This window comes from Pristiophorus japonicus, chromosome 7 (genome assembly GCF_044704955.1).
Source record: "Pristiophorus japonicus isolate sPriJap1 chromosome 7, sPriJap1.hap1, whole genome shotgun sequence".
NCBI classification, from domain to species: Eukaryota; Metazoa; Chordata; class Chondrichthyes; family Pristiophoridae; genus Pristiophorus; species Pristiophorus japonicus.
Genome location: NC_091983.1, coordinates 190,937,358 through 190,950,828, shown reverse-complemented (window position 1 = coordinate 190,950,828; position 13,471 = coordinate 190,937,358).

Below are 13,471 nucleotides of genomic sequence, written 5' to 3'. Positions count from 1 at the left end.
ATAAAGGGTCAGCCGCATTTTTGATGCACTTTTAAGTTTTGGCTGGGCTGACACTGCAGCTATCCCCTACACTAACCTGGAAGGAGCCAGGGCAGTGGTTTATTTGCTGGCCACCAGCAGTGCTGTACTGACTGCAGATGTACCTGGAGGACTTCATGTAGAAGAGGACACAACTTGGTCACTGCCTCCCTGTTAAACATTGGCCTATTGACACAGTGCTCTTCAGTGAAAGCTGAAGGGTGCTCGCCTTATAGCTCTGCCCGCCCATTGCTGCTCCTGCTGAATTTCCTCAGCCAAACTGAGTGCAAATACCATATTGCTGTGTATACAGAGCAATGTAATCTGAACAAACACATAACATCATCGCTTTCTGGTGAACCCGCTGCAGATTATACGGCACAGCCCCAACGCCCGAGTTATAAGGCTGGCAGCAATGCATGTGCAATAGGGAGACTCCGCAATATTGTTCATTGCCTAGGTAACTGGCAATTATGTGGCATAACTGCCTAATTGCTCTTATGTTTTCATTGCGTGCTTGTAGCACACAGAAGCCTCTTTACATAGACAGTGATTGGGAAACATGCAACTCTGCGCACTCTGCTGCATTTCCATGAATTACTGCTGAGCTTCACGTTTACACTGACAGTAATTTCTAGGCCACAGTCTTTTCTTTTAAAAGCTGTATGCTGTAACTGTGAAGTGCTCAGCTCAGGCCACACTTTTTAAGAAATGTGTGTGCGCAGATCCTGAGGCACATTCAGCACTGAAAGTGGTGGAGAGAAGGGATGGATCGTTATTGTTGGGCTATGAAAAAAGCCAGCCTCTTCAGCCTTAAAATAAGGGGACGGAGCAGGGACTTTCCAGAGATTTATAAGACCCTAACGAGTATAAAAAAGACTAAACCTAGAGCACTACTTTAAGACAAACTGTGACAGTTGGACAAGGGGCACGGGTTCAAACTGCTATGACAAACTTAGGATTAACGCCAGGAAGTTCTTCACACAAAGACTGATTGAACATTCGGAATGAGCTTCAGGGGAGATTAGTGGCAAAAACCCCAGAGTCATTTTTAAGAGACAGGTGGATGGTGTGGTGAGGGACAGTAGGTGTTTGTAAAAGGATGAATCAAGATGGGCTGAATGACTTTGCTCATCTGTGTTCACTTTGTTTAAAATTCTGATTGCAGAATACAAACTCTACTGTGGACAATAATCACGATCTCGGTTTCTATGGCCATAAACATATTGGTGTAGCAACAATCAAGACTTACTTTTTTCATTACTGCTATTGTGTTCTTTCTAAAAGGCTGAAGCATTATAATTAGCATCTTGGTGACATGACTGGATTTGGGATAGTTTCGAGTTACAGCCCTGGCTAGGTAAAACATGTCCAACTGTCCCTTGCTGCTAAGCTGGAATCAGGCCTGTGCTTGTTGAGGATAAACAGCAAGTGTATGCAGTACACCTGCAGAATGACAGGTTACAGCTTCTGGCAGTAGCACTAGCTGACCTGACACTGACCTCCCATACAGCCAGGTGCAGTTGACAAACAAACTGAGAGTGCACTCTGCAGGCAAACGCACATCAGTACATTCAGGCACCACTCCACAGTGTTAGAAACAAGCAACACAGGTCATTCTGCACTGTGACAGAAAAGCAATTCTCACTTTTAATTCTTTGTAAGTGATGACAGGTTAATTTGGGGAAAATTCTACACTCATGTGTGTGAAGAATTAACAGATCTCTTAGGGACCTTGGGAACGATTGCAAATCGACTACACCGGCAAGCTGCCTCGGATTGCAAGAGCATATACAGTTCCTCGGGAGGACTTCCCACGGGCAACGCACTGTAGAATAGAAATAAAATGCGCACTCACCTTAAGCTGCTGTGCCCGCTGAAGATCCCGGTCCGGAGGCCTCTCATGACTGCGCGTCGCAGTGCGTTCACGTCGGGGTGTCCACAGGAGTCACGTGGGCCTGGACACCCAATCACAGGTAAGTATTTTCTCATTCGTAGTAATAGGAGATTCGTACAAATCGTCTATTACTATGAATGAGAAAAACCCCAAAGCGCACAAACACTACATCAAACATTTAAAAAACACTTCACACAATACACTAATAGAAATTAAAGATGTTATACATGTTTTTTAAAGAAAAAAATTTGCAGATTTTTGAAAAAAGTTAGGGTTAGGGTTTAAAATAACATTACCTGAGTGGGCAGGGTTTTAACATAAATATGTTTTTTTTAAATTTTATTTTAATCATGTTTTTGATAGGTTTTTAAACTCTTACACCTGTAAAAGTAGGCTATGCGCCTGCTTCTATCAGGCGCAAGAGCTCTGAGGATATTTGCTGGGCAAGATATGCATAAATCCCGCAATCCTGCTCGTACAAATGTCCTCACTCCCGAGATGTCTACGATGTGTCATGCTCCAACTTGACAGATCGGAAAAACTGGTTTTCCGAGCATGCGCATTGCGCGCTGAAAATCGGCTTTTCCGATGCCTTCCCGTTCCGTAGAAACTTCGTACAGGCCCATTGGAACATTGGAATTTCTGCCCCATTATCTTCTAGTTAGTGTTGATTTTTTCACTTTACGGGTCAAAGCTATTCCTACTTGTCATTGTGCTGCTTAAGCGACTGTGGAAGTACTTGTTGAACAGGTTCTTTTGAGGCGGAGTATGCCACAGGTGATCGACTTGACAATGCATTTATTATTGGAGCCAGTGGACTTAACCTATAAGCTAAGGTTGACTAAAATAAAACTGGGAGACTGGAGAGAACAGCAGGCTCAGTGCTCTCATCTTCTGGAAGGAGCTGTAAACGGGCCTGTAGTGATGCTTACACATGAAGCTTTATAGAATGAATTGCCAATTGATATTATTGCTACTTGAAAATTTTCTTTTGTATCTTTGCTTTCCAAAAAGAAAGAACAACTTGCATTTATATGACTTATTTTACAACTTTAGGACTTCCCAAAGCACTTTACGGCCAATGAAGTACTTTTGAAGTGTAGTCACTGTTGTAATGTAGGAAATGCAATAGTCAATTGCGCACAGCAAGGAGTTAAAAAATGCAATATGATAAATGACCAGATTTTTTAAAATTATATTGATTGGGGCTAAATATTGGCCAGGACACCAAGGCGAACTCCCCTGCTCATCTTTGAAATAGTGCCAAGTGATCTTTTACGTCCACCTGAGAGAGAAGATGGGCCTCAGTTTAATGTCTTATCCGAAAAACATGATCAATTTACCTGATCAATTTATGTAATTAAAGATCCACGGTCTCCTTTTCAATGCATTTGCAAGTTTTATCCAATGTACAGTATCATTCTGAATTTTGCAAAGCCAATCAATCACTGGATTCGGGCCAGTTTTTAATTACAGCCCCGCCAGGTTAAACCATCGGTGCAACTGTCCCTTATCACTGTACCTTCCTGCAGAAAAATATTCTCTGTTTTAAGGTAGCTGTTAGTTTTCATGGTCGAATGTTGATATTTACCTCCCTGTCCCCACCCAATCAGGGCCCAATCAGGCTTAGCTGGCCCAGCGGCTCAATGGGTAAATGAACTGCATGGTTTGGTATTGAGTCCCACAGATTAAGTTCAATCTTTCTGACGAAAGGTTATAGACTGGCTGTCAAAACTGTTAAGTTGTCAGGTATCTAGGGTTTAACCCTGAAATAACCGTACCAACTATAATACTCTCAGATTCTCATCACTGCTATAATTAATATCAGTTAATGCTGATTTATAATTATTCATTTTTTTTATAACTCCTGGGACCCAAAATTCATGAAGACCCGCTGCCGCCCATTTCTCGGCGGTATCCGGGCGGTTCTTAGTTTTTTTACCGCCTGCATATCGCTGAGATCGAGGAGTGCGAATTTCATTATTATTTAGCAGCCGAGAGCGGGGTGTAGCAGGCGGTGGCTAGTGGTGGCGGGCATTAGACTTGGCAGACATCGGAGACCGAGTTCTGCGCATGCGCATTTTTTTTTTAACATAATTTTTCTTGCGATTGGCGGTCGCCCGCGCATGCGCAAAACAGCTTGGGAGGAACAGGGAGTTCGAAAGAGAGAGAAGACAGTCAGGAGATTTGAGAGAGAGAGAGAGAGAAAACAGAAAGTACAAAAGACAAAGGACATAGCAGGGAAAGTCAGTTTACAGATAGGTGAGAAGAGAGTGGAGAGAGAGTGTAAGAAAAATATGTATAATTGTTCAAGATGTACTAAAGATCGTACTGTCCGCTTAAGATCGGCTAAGATCAGGTAAGGCCTTACTTTTCAGGACGGTATTTGGGGACGGGCGGTAAATGGATCTTAGTGATCAAATTTGCATTTTTAGGCCTTCTCCACTGGGTGGGCAGTATCGACCACCGCCGACGGTAAATATCTGATAAATTTATTGCCAGCGGGAATATGGGCGGTAAGTGGGCAGTAATTGATTTTTTAAAATCAAAAGTACATCATTTTTGGATGGTAGGTGGGCGATAAGTGGGCGATAAGTGGGCGATGAATTTCGGGCCCTAACTCTATTCATTCTAATTTGCTATTCAGTCTGCTAGAAAACTCTGACTATAGCTATTCATATCGAAGTTTTTGTTCATTCAATTTTAATCTTAAATTGTGATTTTTTAACTAATAAACAGTCTATAGTGCAGGTTGTCTGACGTCATCCTTCATGATTCCGCAAGAAAGGGTTAATTCATTCACTCAGTAGCTTATAGGCATCTATTAAGTTTTGAACTAAAACTTAAATTTAATCCAAACTTATTAACATAATGACAGTTCGGCAAGCCAACTTAGGTATCTCTCACACCTAGACCTATGCTGGGAGGTAAAGCCCAGACAGTTCCTAGCGAGGTTGTTAAAGATTTGTCTGGTTCTTCAGTGTATATTTGTCATAATACCAATACCCTGCATTCTTCACTCACAGTTGCAATTTCAATGATTCCATGAAAAGGCTGCAGAATGTCTTAAAAGGGAATTAAGACATTCACATTGTGGCAAGTGCCTTTAACATTTGAAAAATTAAGAAATGCTGATTAACATTAGCATATGATCCTTCCACCTCTCGGGTGTGGATTAGATCAACCTCAGAATAAGAGGGTGAAAGTCTCCTTGCTCTCTCTCTCCTAGCTGTAAGACTAATATGTAAAACAAACTTGACCAGCCTCAACCCAGTTCTGAATGGCCAAACAAACTGTTATGTATGCAACCCTATGTAACCAGCATTCTACCACCACCAGAGGGCATATCTGTTGGAGTCCCAAGGGATCCCAGCATCCCTTGGGAGCACTGTATATAAGCAGGCCTCCCATGCTGTACCAACACTCTGGAGTTAGAATAAAGAGGCAAAAGTCACACTTACTCACGTCTACAGTACTCAATCACGTTACTTTATTCTGGATGTAACAACTGGCGACGAGATAACAAACCATCACGTGAAAATGCAGAGAACTGTTGTATCCTGGAGAAATTCTCAGAAGGAGACGATTGGGAGGCGGTTGTGGAGCGACTCGACCAATACTTCGTGGCTAACGAGCTGGAAGGAAGTGTGAACGCTGCCAAACAAAGGGCGATCCTCCTCACTGTCTGCGGGGCAACAACCTATTGCCTCACGAAGAATCTTCTTGCTCCGGTGAAACCAGCAACCAAATTGTATGAAGAACTGTGTATGCTGGTCCGGGAGCACCTAAATCTGAAAGAGAGCATTCTGATGGCAAGGTATCGATTTTATACATATTGAAGGTCTGAAGGCCAGGAAGTGGCGAGCTACATCGCCGAACTAAGGCGCCTTGCAGGACATTGCGAATTTGATGCATTCCTGGAGCAAATGCTAAGAGGTAATTTTGTGCTTAGCATTGGCCATGAGGTTATCCTTTGCAAACTATTGATTGTTGAAGCACTGAACCTGAGCAAAGCCATAATGATAGCCCAGGCATTTATGTCCACCAGCAATAACACCAAATAAATTTTGCAGCATAAAGATGTTTTGGCAAGTACTGTACACAAAATAACATCGTTTTCAGGCAGGAATGCATATGGCAGAACGTACACACCTACAGCTGCACGACCTCAGATGACCCAGAGTCTGCCATCAAACGTTAATGCGAGGCAGTTAACACCTTGTTGATGCTGCGGAGGTGATCATCGAGCCCATCAATGTCGCTTCAAACACTATGTGTGCAAAGGCTGTGGAACAGTGGGACACCTTCAGCGAATGTGCAGACGAGCTGCAAACCCTGCAAACCACCATATTGCTGAGGAAGACCGATCCATGGCGGATCAAACTGAACTAGAGACTCAAATCAAGGAGGCAGAAGTGTATGGGGTACACACCTTCACCACGAAATGTCCACCGATCATGTTAAAAGTTGAACTGAACGGAGTTCCAGTATCCATGGAATTGGACACGGCTGCAAGTCAGTCCATCAGCAGCAAAAAGGCCTTCGAGAGGCTGTGGTGCAACAAGGCACACAGGCCCAAGCTGAGCCCCATTCATACCAAGCTGAGAACTTACACTAAAGAGCTGATCCCTGTAATTGGCAGTGCAGCAGTAAAAGTCTCCTATGATGGAGCAGTGCACGAACTACCACTATGGATAGTACCAGGAGATGGACCCACACTGTTTGGCAGAAGCTGGCTGGGAAAAATCCACTGGATCTGGGATGACATCTGAGCGCTTTCGTCCGTCGATGACGCCTCATGTGCCCAGGTTCTGAGCAAGTTTCCTTCGTTGTTTGAACCAGGCACCGGAAGTTTCTCGGGGGCGAAGGTGCAGATTCACTTGATTCCCGGTACACGATCCATCCACCACAAGGCACGGGCGGTGCCATACATGATGCGAGTGAAAGTGGAGATTGAGCTGGACAAGCTGCAACGAGAGGGCATCATCGCGCCGGTGGAGTTCAACGAGTGAGTCAGTCCGATTGTTCCGGTTCTCAAGGGCGATGGCACGGTCAGAATTTGTGGGGACTATAAAGTAACGATTAACCATTTTTCGCTGCAGGACCAGTACCCGCTACCCAAGGCAGACGACCTATTTGCGACGCTGGCAGGAGGAAAGACATTCACCAAGTTGGACCTGACCTCGGCCTACATGACGCAGGAGCTGGCGGTAACTTCGAAAGGCCTCACCTGCATCAACACGCACAAAGGTCTGTTCATCTACAATAGATGCCTGTTTGGCATTTAATTGGCCATGGCTATTTTTCAAAGGAACATGGAGAGTCTGCTAAAGTCGGTTCCGCGCACCGTGGTTTTCCAGGACGACATACTGGTCACAGGCCGGGATACCATCGAACACTTGCAGAACCTGGAAGAGGTTCTAAGTCGGCTAGATTGTGTGGGACTCAGGTTGAAATGCTCGAAGTGTGTTTTCCTGGCACCAAAGGTTGAGTTCTGAGGGAGAAGAATCGCAGCAGACGGCATCAGACCCACCGACGCCAAGATGGAGGCCATCAAGAACGCGCCGAGACCACAGAACGTGATGGAACTGCGGTAGTTCCTGAGAATCCTCAATTATTTTGGTGATTTCCTACCCGGGTTAAGCACCTTACTACAACCTCTACACGTGTTGCTACGCAAGGGAGATGACTGGGTATGGGGAAAATCACAAGAGACAGCTTTTGAGAAAGCCCAAAATCTGTTATGTTCCAACAAACTGCTTGTCCTGTATGATCCTTGTAAACATTTAGTGCTAGCTTCGTACGGGGTCGGGTGTGTGTTACAACAAGCTAACAAATCGGGAACATTGCAGTCGATCGCTTATGCATCCAGGAGCTTGTCCAAGGCCGAAAGGGCCTACAGCATGATTGAAAAAGAAGCTCTGGCATGCGTTTATGGGGTAAAAAAAATGCATCAGTATCTGTTTGGGCTTAAATTCGAGTTAGAAGCTGACCATAAGCCATTCGTATCGCCATTCTCAGAGAGCAAAAGTATCAATACCAATGCCTCTGCTCGCATCCAAAGATGGGCGCTCACGCTGTCTGCATATAACTATGTAATTCGCCACAGGCCAGGCACAGAGAACTGCGCTGATGCCCTCAGTCAGCTACCATTGCCCACCACCGGGGTGGAAATGGCACAGCCTGCAGACTTGCTCTTGGTGATGGATGCATTTGAAAACGAAAAGTCACCCATTATGACCCACCAGATCAGGACCTGGACCATCCAGGATCCTTTACTGTCCCTTGTAAAAAACTGTGTCCTCCATGGGAGTTGGTCCAGCATCCCAGCGGAGATGCATAAAGAAATCAAGCCGTTCCAGCGGCGTAAAGACGAAATGTCCATACAGGCGGGCTGTCTTTTGTGGGGTAATCGTGTGGTTTTGCCCAAGAAAGGCAGGGAAATGTTCATACGCAACCTACACAGTACCCACCCAGGCATAGTAATAATGAAAGCTATAGCCAGATCCCATTTGTGGTGGCCCGGCATCGACTCAGATTTGGAGTCTTGTGTGCGCCAATGCAACACTTGCTCTCAACTGAGCAATGCACCCAGGGAGGCACCGCTCAGTTTGTGGTCATGGCCCTCCAAACCGTGGTCTAGGATCCACGCTGACTTCGCTGGCCCGTTTCTAGGCAAAATGTTCTTGGTTGTTGTGGATGCTTATTCTAAGTGGATTGAGTGTGTAATAGTATCTGTAAGCATGTCCACTGCCACCATCGAAAACCTATGAGCCATGTTTGCCACGCATGGCCTGCCTGATGTCCTTGTCAGCGACAATGGGCCGTGCTTCACCGGCGCTGAATTCAAAGAGTTCATGATCCGCAGTGGGATCAAGCACGTCACATCTGCCCCGTTCAAGCCCACATCCAATGTCCAGGCAGAACGGGCAGTCCAAACCATCAAGCAAAGCTTGAAACGCGTGTCTGAAGGCTCCCTGCAGACCCGCCTGTCCCGAGTCCTGCTCAGCTACTGCACCAGACCCCACTCGCTCGCCGGGGTTCCCCCAGCTGACCAGCTCATGAACAGGGTGCTCAAAACAAGGTGCTCTCTCTCGTCCACCCTAATCTCCATGATCACGTCAAGGGCAGGCGACATCAACAACGCATGTACCATGATCGTGCAAATTTGTCACGCGATATTGAAGTCAATAACCCTGTATTTGTACTCAACTATGGACATGGTCCCAAATGGCTTGCTGGCACTGTCATAGCCAAAGAAGGGAGTAGGGTGTTTCAGGTCAAACTTGCAAATGGACTAACTTGCAGAAAGCATTTGGACCAAACCAAACTGCGATTCACAGACAGCCATGAGCAACCTGAAGAGGACACCACCAACTTCGACCCTCCGACACACACACAAGTGGCAACCGACATCACGGTTTGACCACGAAGCTGAACTCATCATCCCCAGCAGCTCAGCAAGGCCAGCTGCGCAGCAGCCCAGCGAAGAACCAACCAACTCACCTACACCTGTATTTGTACCGAGACAATCGACTTGGGAGCGAAAAGCCCCAGATCGTCTCACCCTGTAAATAAGTGTACTATTGACTTTGGGAGGGAGTGATGTTATGTATGCAACCCTATGCAGCCAGCATTCTACCGTCACCAGAGGGCGTATCTGTTGGAGTCCCAAGGGATCCCAGCATCCCTTGGGAGCACTGTATATAAGCAGGCCTCCCATGCTGTACCAACACTCTGGAGTTAGAATAAAGAGACTAAGGTCACACTTACTCACGTCTACAGTACTCAGTTACATTGCTTTATTCTGGACGTAACACAAACTATCCACAATTTCTTATGAATTGACAAGATTCAGCCATGAGGATTCCTGGTGTGAGAAATAGAAGAGGGAAATAATCACAGTTTCAGTGGGGGACGTTCTTCTCAGTTTTCTCCCCTACCGTTCTTTAAAGATGTGCTGGGCTACAGCTCCACGAGCACTAGTCACCTTCCATATCTTGTCCAAGAGACTATTAGTCGTATTTGAGCGTGGGCAGTGAGCACCAGGAGGCTACTTCAATTCCATAGGATTAATTACAGCCGAAACACATCCTGTCAGGTAGAGACGTTTCACATTGACATATGCATCAAACTGCCATCAGTGCAGTGATTTTAAACTTAAGTATCTAAGATCTAGAACAAGATAAAAACACATATGTGTAGTTGTGGTTGAGAAAGATTTAGTGTTGCAATAACTAAGGTTTGTAAAGACGGCTAGTGCTGATTGTTTACATCATTACTGCAGAGGGCTGGTTGCAATGGAACTAGCTAAATGGACCACAGTGATCTTTTCTGGTTCCACCTTTTCTCTGACATTTATGCACACACCAGTGCTGAATTTCTAAATACTATAGATACTTTGGTGATATCGGTTGAGGTTGTTGGAGTGGTAGGTAGAAAATATTACTGTAGATATAGCACTGTGTTTCCCTTCATCTGCATTTTGAGGTCAGCCATCACAGAAATCAATCTTGTTTTCAGGAAAACAAAAATATATATGTACTGTACATTTCTCATCTGAGTTATGTGACAAAGAAGTTGTGCATCCGATATGAGTTATGTGCAAGGCGAGCAATTGTTCCACTATTTAAAACTGGTTAGTTATACTAAGAGGTGCAAATTAGTTCTTGGGATAATTTCCTGTGCTGCAAATTTAGAAAATTGGGTCAGATTTAATTTATTTTTTAAAATAGAATTCACCCACCCCACACTAGTTTTCTCCACTCTTCTGCAGGCGGTAACTGATGTTTGGGGTACAATTCAATGGACACCTGCCTCTTGGTTCCTCATCCAACTGATCATTCAACACCTGTGGGCCTAAACAGTTAAGTGCAAAGAGGCTATTTTCACCATTGAAGACATCACAGCTGAGATGAACCCTATTCTTATGTTCACACCTTCCAGCCGGGACACAGTAGTGATTAGAAGCATGAATCCTGGGTCATTCCCCTACCCCCTTTCCTTACTTATGGAATGTAAACATTCATAGCATGATTGATTTTTCCCCTTCACTAAAACAGCTGATCTGGTCATGTGGGAGCTTGCTGTGTGCAAATTGGCTGTTGTTTCCTACATTACAACGGTGACTACACTTCAAAATGTACTTCATTGGCTGTAAAGCATTTTGGGATGTTCAGTAGTCATGAAAGGCACTATATAAATGCAAGTCTTTTTTTTCTTCTTTTTCCTAGCCCATGGAGCATTTGCCATCCATGATGCCCCCACGCAGCACTGAGATTAATCATTCCTGTAGCTCACCACCATGTGGCAATATCAAGAAAAATGCAGGGAGCAGCACCAGCCTCTGTACATGGCCTTCTTTGACCTCACAAATGCCTTCGACACTGTCAACCGGGAGGGATTATGAAGTGTCCTCCCAAAAACAAGTGCTCTACTCAGAGCTCCGACACGACAAGCGAGCCCCAGGTGGGTAGTGAAAACACTGCAAGGATATCCTCAAAGCCTCCTTGGAAAAGTTCAACATCCCCACCGATACCTGGGAATCCCTGGCCCAAGACTGCTCAAAATGGAGGAGAAGCATCTGGGAAGGCGCCGAACACCTCAACTCTCTTCGCTGGGAGCACGTGGAAGCAAACAGTGGAAGGAGCGCACAACAATCCAAGCACCCCACCCACCCGTCCCTCTAACCACCATCTGCCCCACCTGTGACAGTGGAAACAAGTCATCCTCGACTCCGAGGGACTGCCTAAGACGCTCACTACCATACAGACTTGAATTTACCTGTCAAACCATCACTTTTTTGTATACAATATGTAAAAAATTGCATTCCTATTTTGTTGTTGTTGTTTGATGTAATGAGAAAATGCAAATTCTCTATACAGCAAACATTTTGAATTAAAAATCCTGCTTTTCCCAACAGTCTTTATTGAATGTTTTTTTAAAATGCGCGTAGAGAATATATATCTAGGGTACAACATGCCATTTTATACACTTAAGGAAATATGCCAATATCCGACTACTGTGTAACTGTGCCCCTGACAGTCACTGACTATCTCCTGCTGCAGTGGTTCTGTCCCTGACTGCTGCTCTCATTGCTCGGTCTTCCCCGCACACTTCTCCCCAAACATTTACACACGGCATTTTATATTGTGTCTACAAACGGAGGGGTCAATTTTCCAGGTTTTTAAATATGTGTAGGCTTTGATAACGTTTTTTTTAAAATGATTTTGTTCCGTTCGAATCTCTTTCATCATTAACCATGATTGTATTATATTTTTTTCTCTCCCCTTCACTTTTTGATCAAACCAATTGTCGGATTTCTCCGTGGTTTGATTTCCTTTCTCTCGTCAACTTTCTCCTCTCCCTCGTCTTTCTGCTGTTTAAAATATAAAACAACAACAACGTTTCTTTTAGGAAGCCCCGGGTAAGAGCGACAGAAAAGTAAACATCTAGATACCCACCGGCCGCCAAATATTAGCTGGGGCTTATTGGGGAAAGGTGTATTGCACTGGAACCCGCGCCGCCGCCTTGTCCAGTGTTTAGCTAACAGCTTTGTGTGTGTCACCGCAGTGCCCGCTCTGCACTGCCCCACTGCACTAGAGGGTTGCCTTCCGCTTGTTTTAAACAGGCTCCCATTTCCCCCTGAAGAGTGAATCTATGAAAATAATATTTAACACATCCTTCTTGCTGTCTCTAATGCACTCCGCCAGCTCCGTGTCTGCTCCCCACCCCTCTCTCCTTTCTGTCTCTCTCTTTATCTCTGACCTTTTGTGTTTCTCTTTTCTCTTTCTTTCTCTCTCCCTCCCTCTCTCTCTGTCCTCTAGTCTTTATTTATTTCTTCCTATCTGTTCTCTCGTTTCTTTCTTACTCCCTATGTTCTCTGTCCCCTTTCTTCCTCCTCTCTTTCTCCCTTTTCTCTGTGTCCTTTCTCTCCTCTACTTTCTATCTCTCCTGTCTTTCTTTCTCCCCCTCTCCCTCGCCCCGTCTTTCTCTCCTGTCTTTCCTCTCTCTCCCCCGTCTTTCTTTCTCTCTCTCCTGTCTTTCTCTCTCTCTCTCTCCCCTGTCTTTCTCTTTCTTTCCCCTGTCTTTCTCTCTCTCTCTCTCCCCTGTCTTTCTCTTTCTTTCCCCTGTCTTTCTCTCTCTCTCTCTCTCTCTCTCCCCTGTCTTTCTCTTTCTCTCTCTCCCCTGTCTTTCTCTCTCTCTCCCCTGTCTTTCTCTTTCTCTCTCTCCCCTGTCTTTCTCTTTCTCTCCCCTGTCTTTCTCTTTCTCTCTCTCCCCTGTCTTTCTCTCTCTCTCCCCCCTGTCTTTCTCTCTCTCTTTCCCCTGTCTTTCTCTCTCTCTCCCCTGTCTCTCTCTCTTTCCCCTGTCTTTCTCTCTCGCTCCCCTGTCTTTCTCTTTCTCACCCCCCGTCTTTTTTTTCTCTCTCTCTCCTGTCTTTCCTTCCCTCTCGTGTTTCTCTTCCCTCCCTCTCTCGCCTGGCTGCGGAAATGACACAAAGTCACGTCACGGAGCGGACACCGAGAGAAATAAACACGGCACCATTTTCCACAGAGG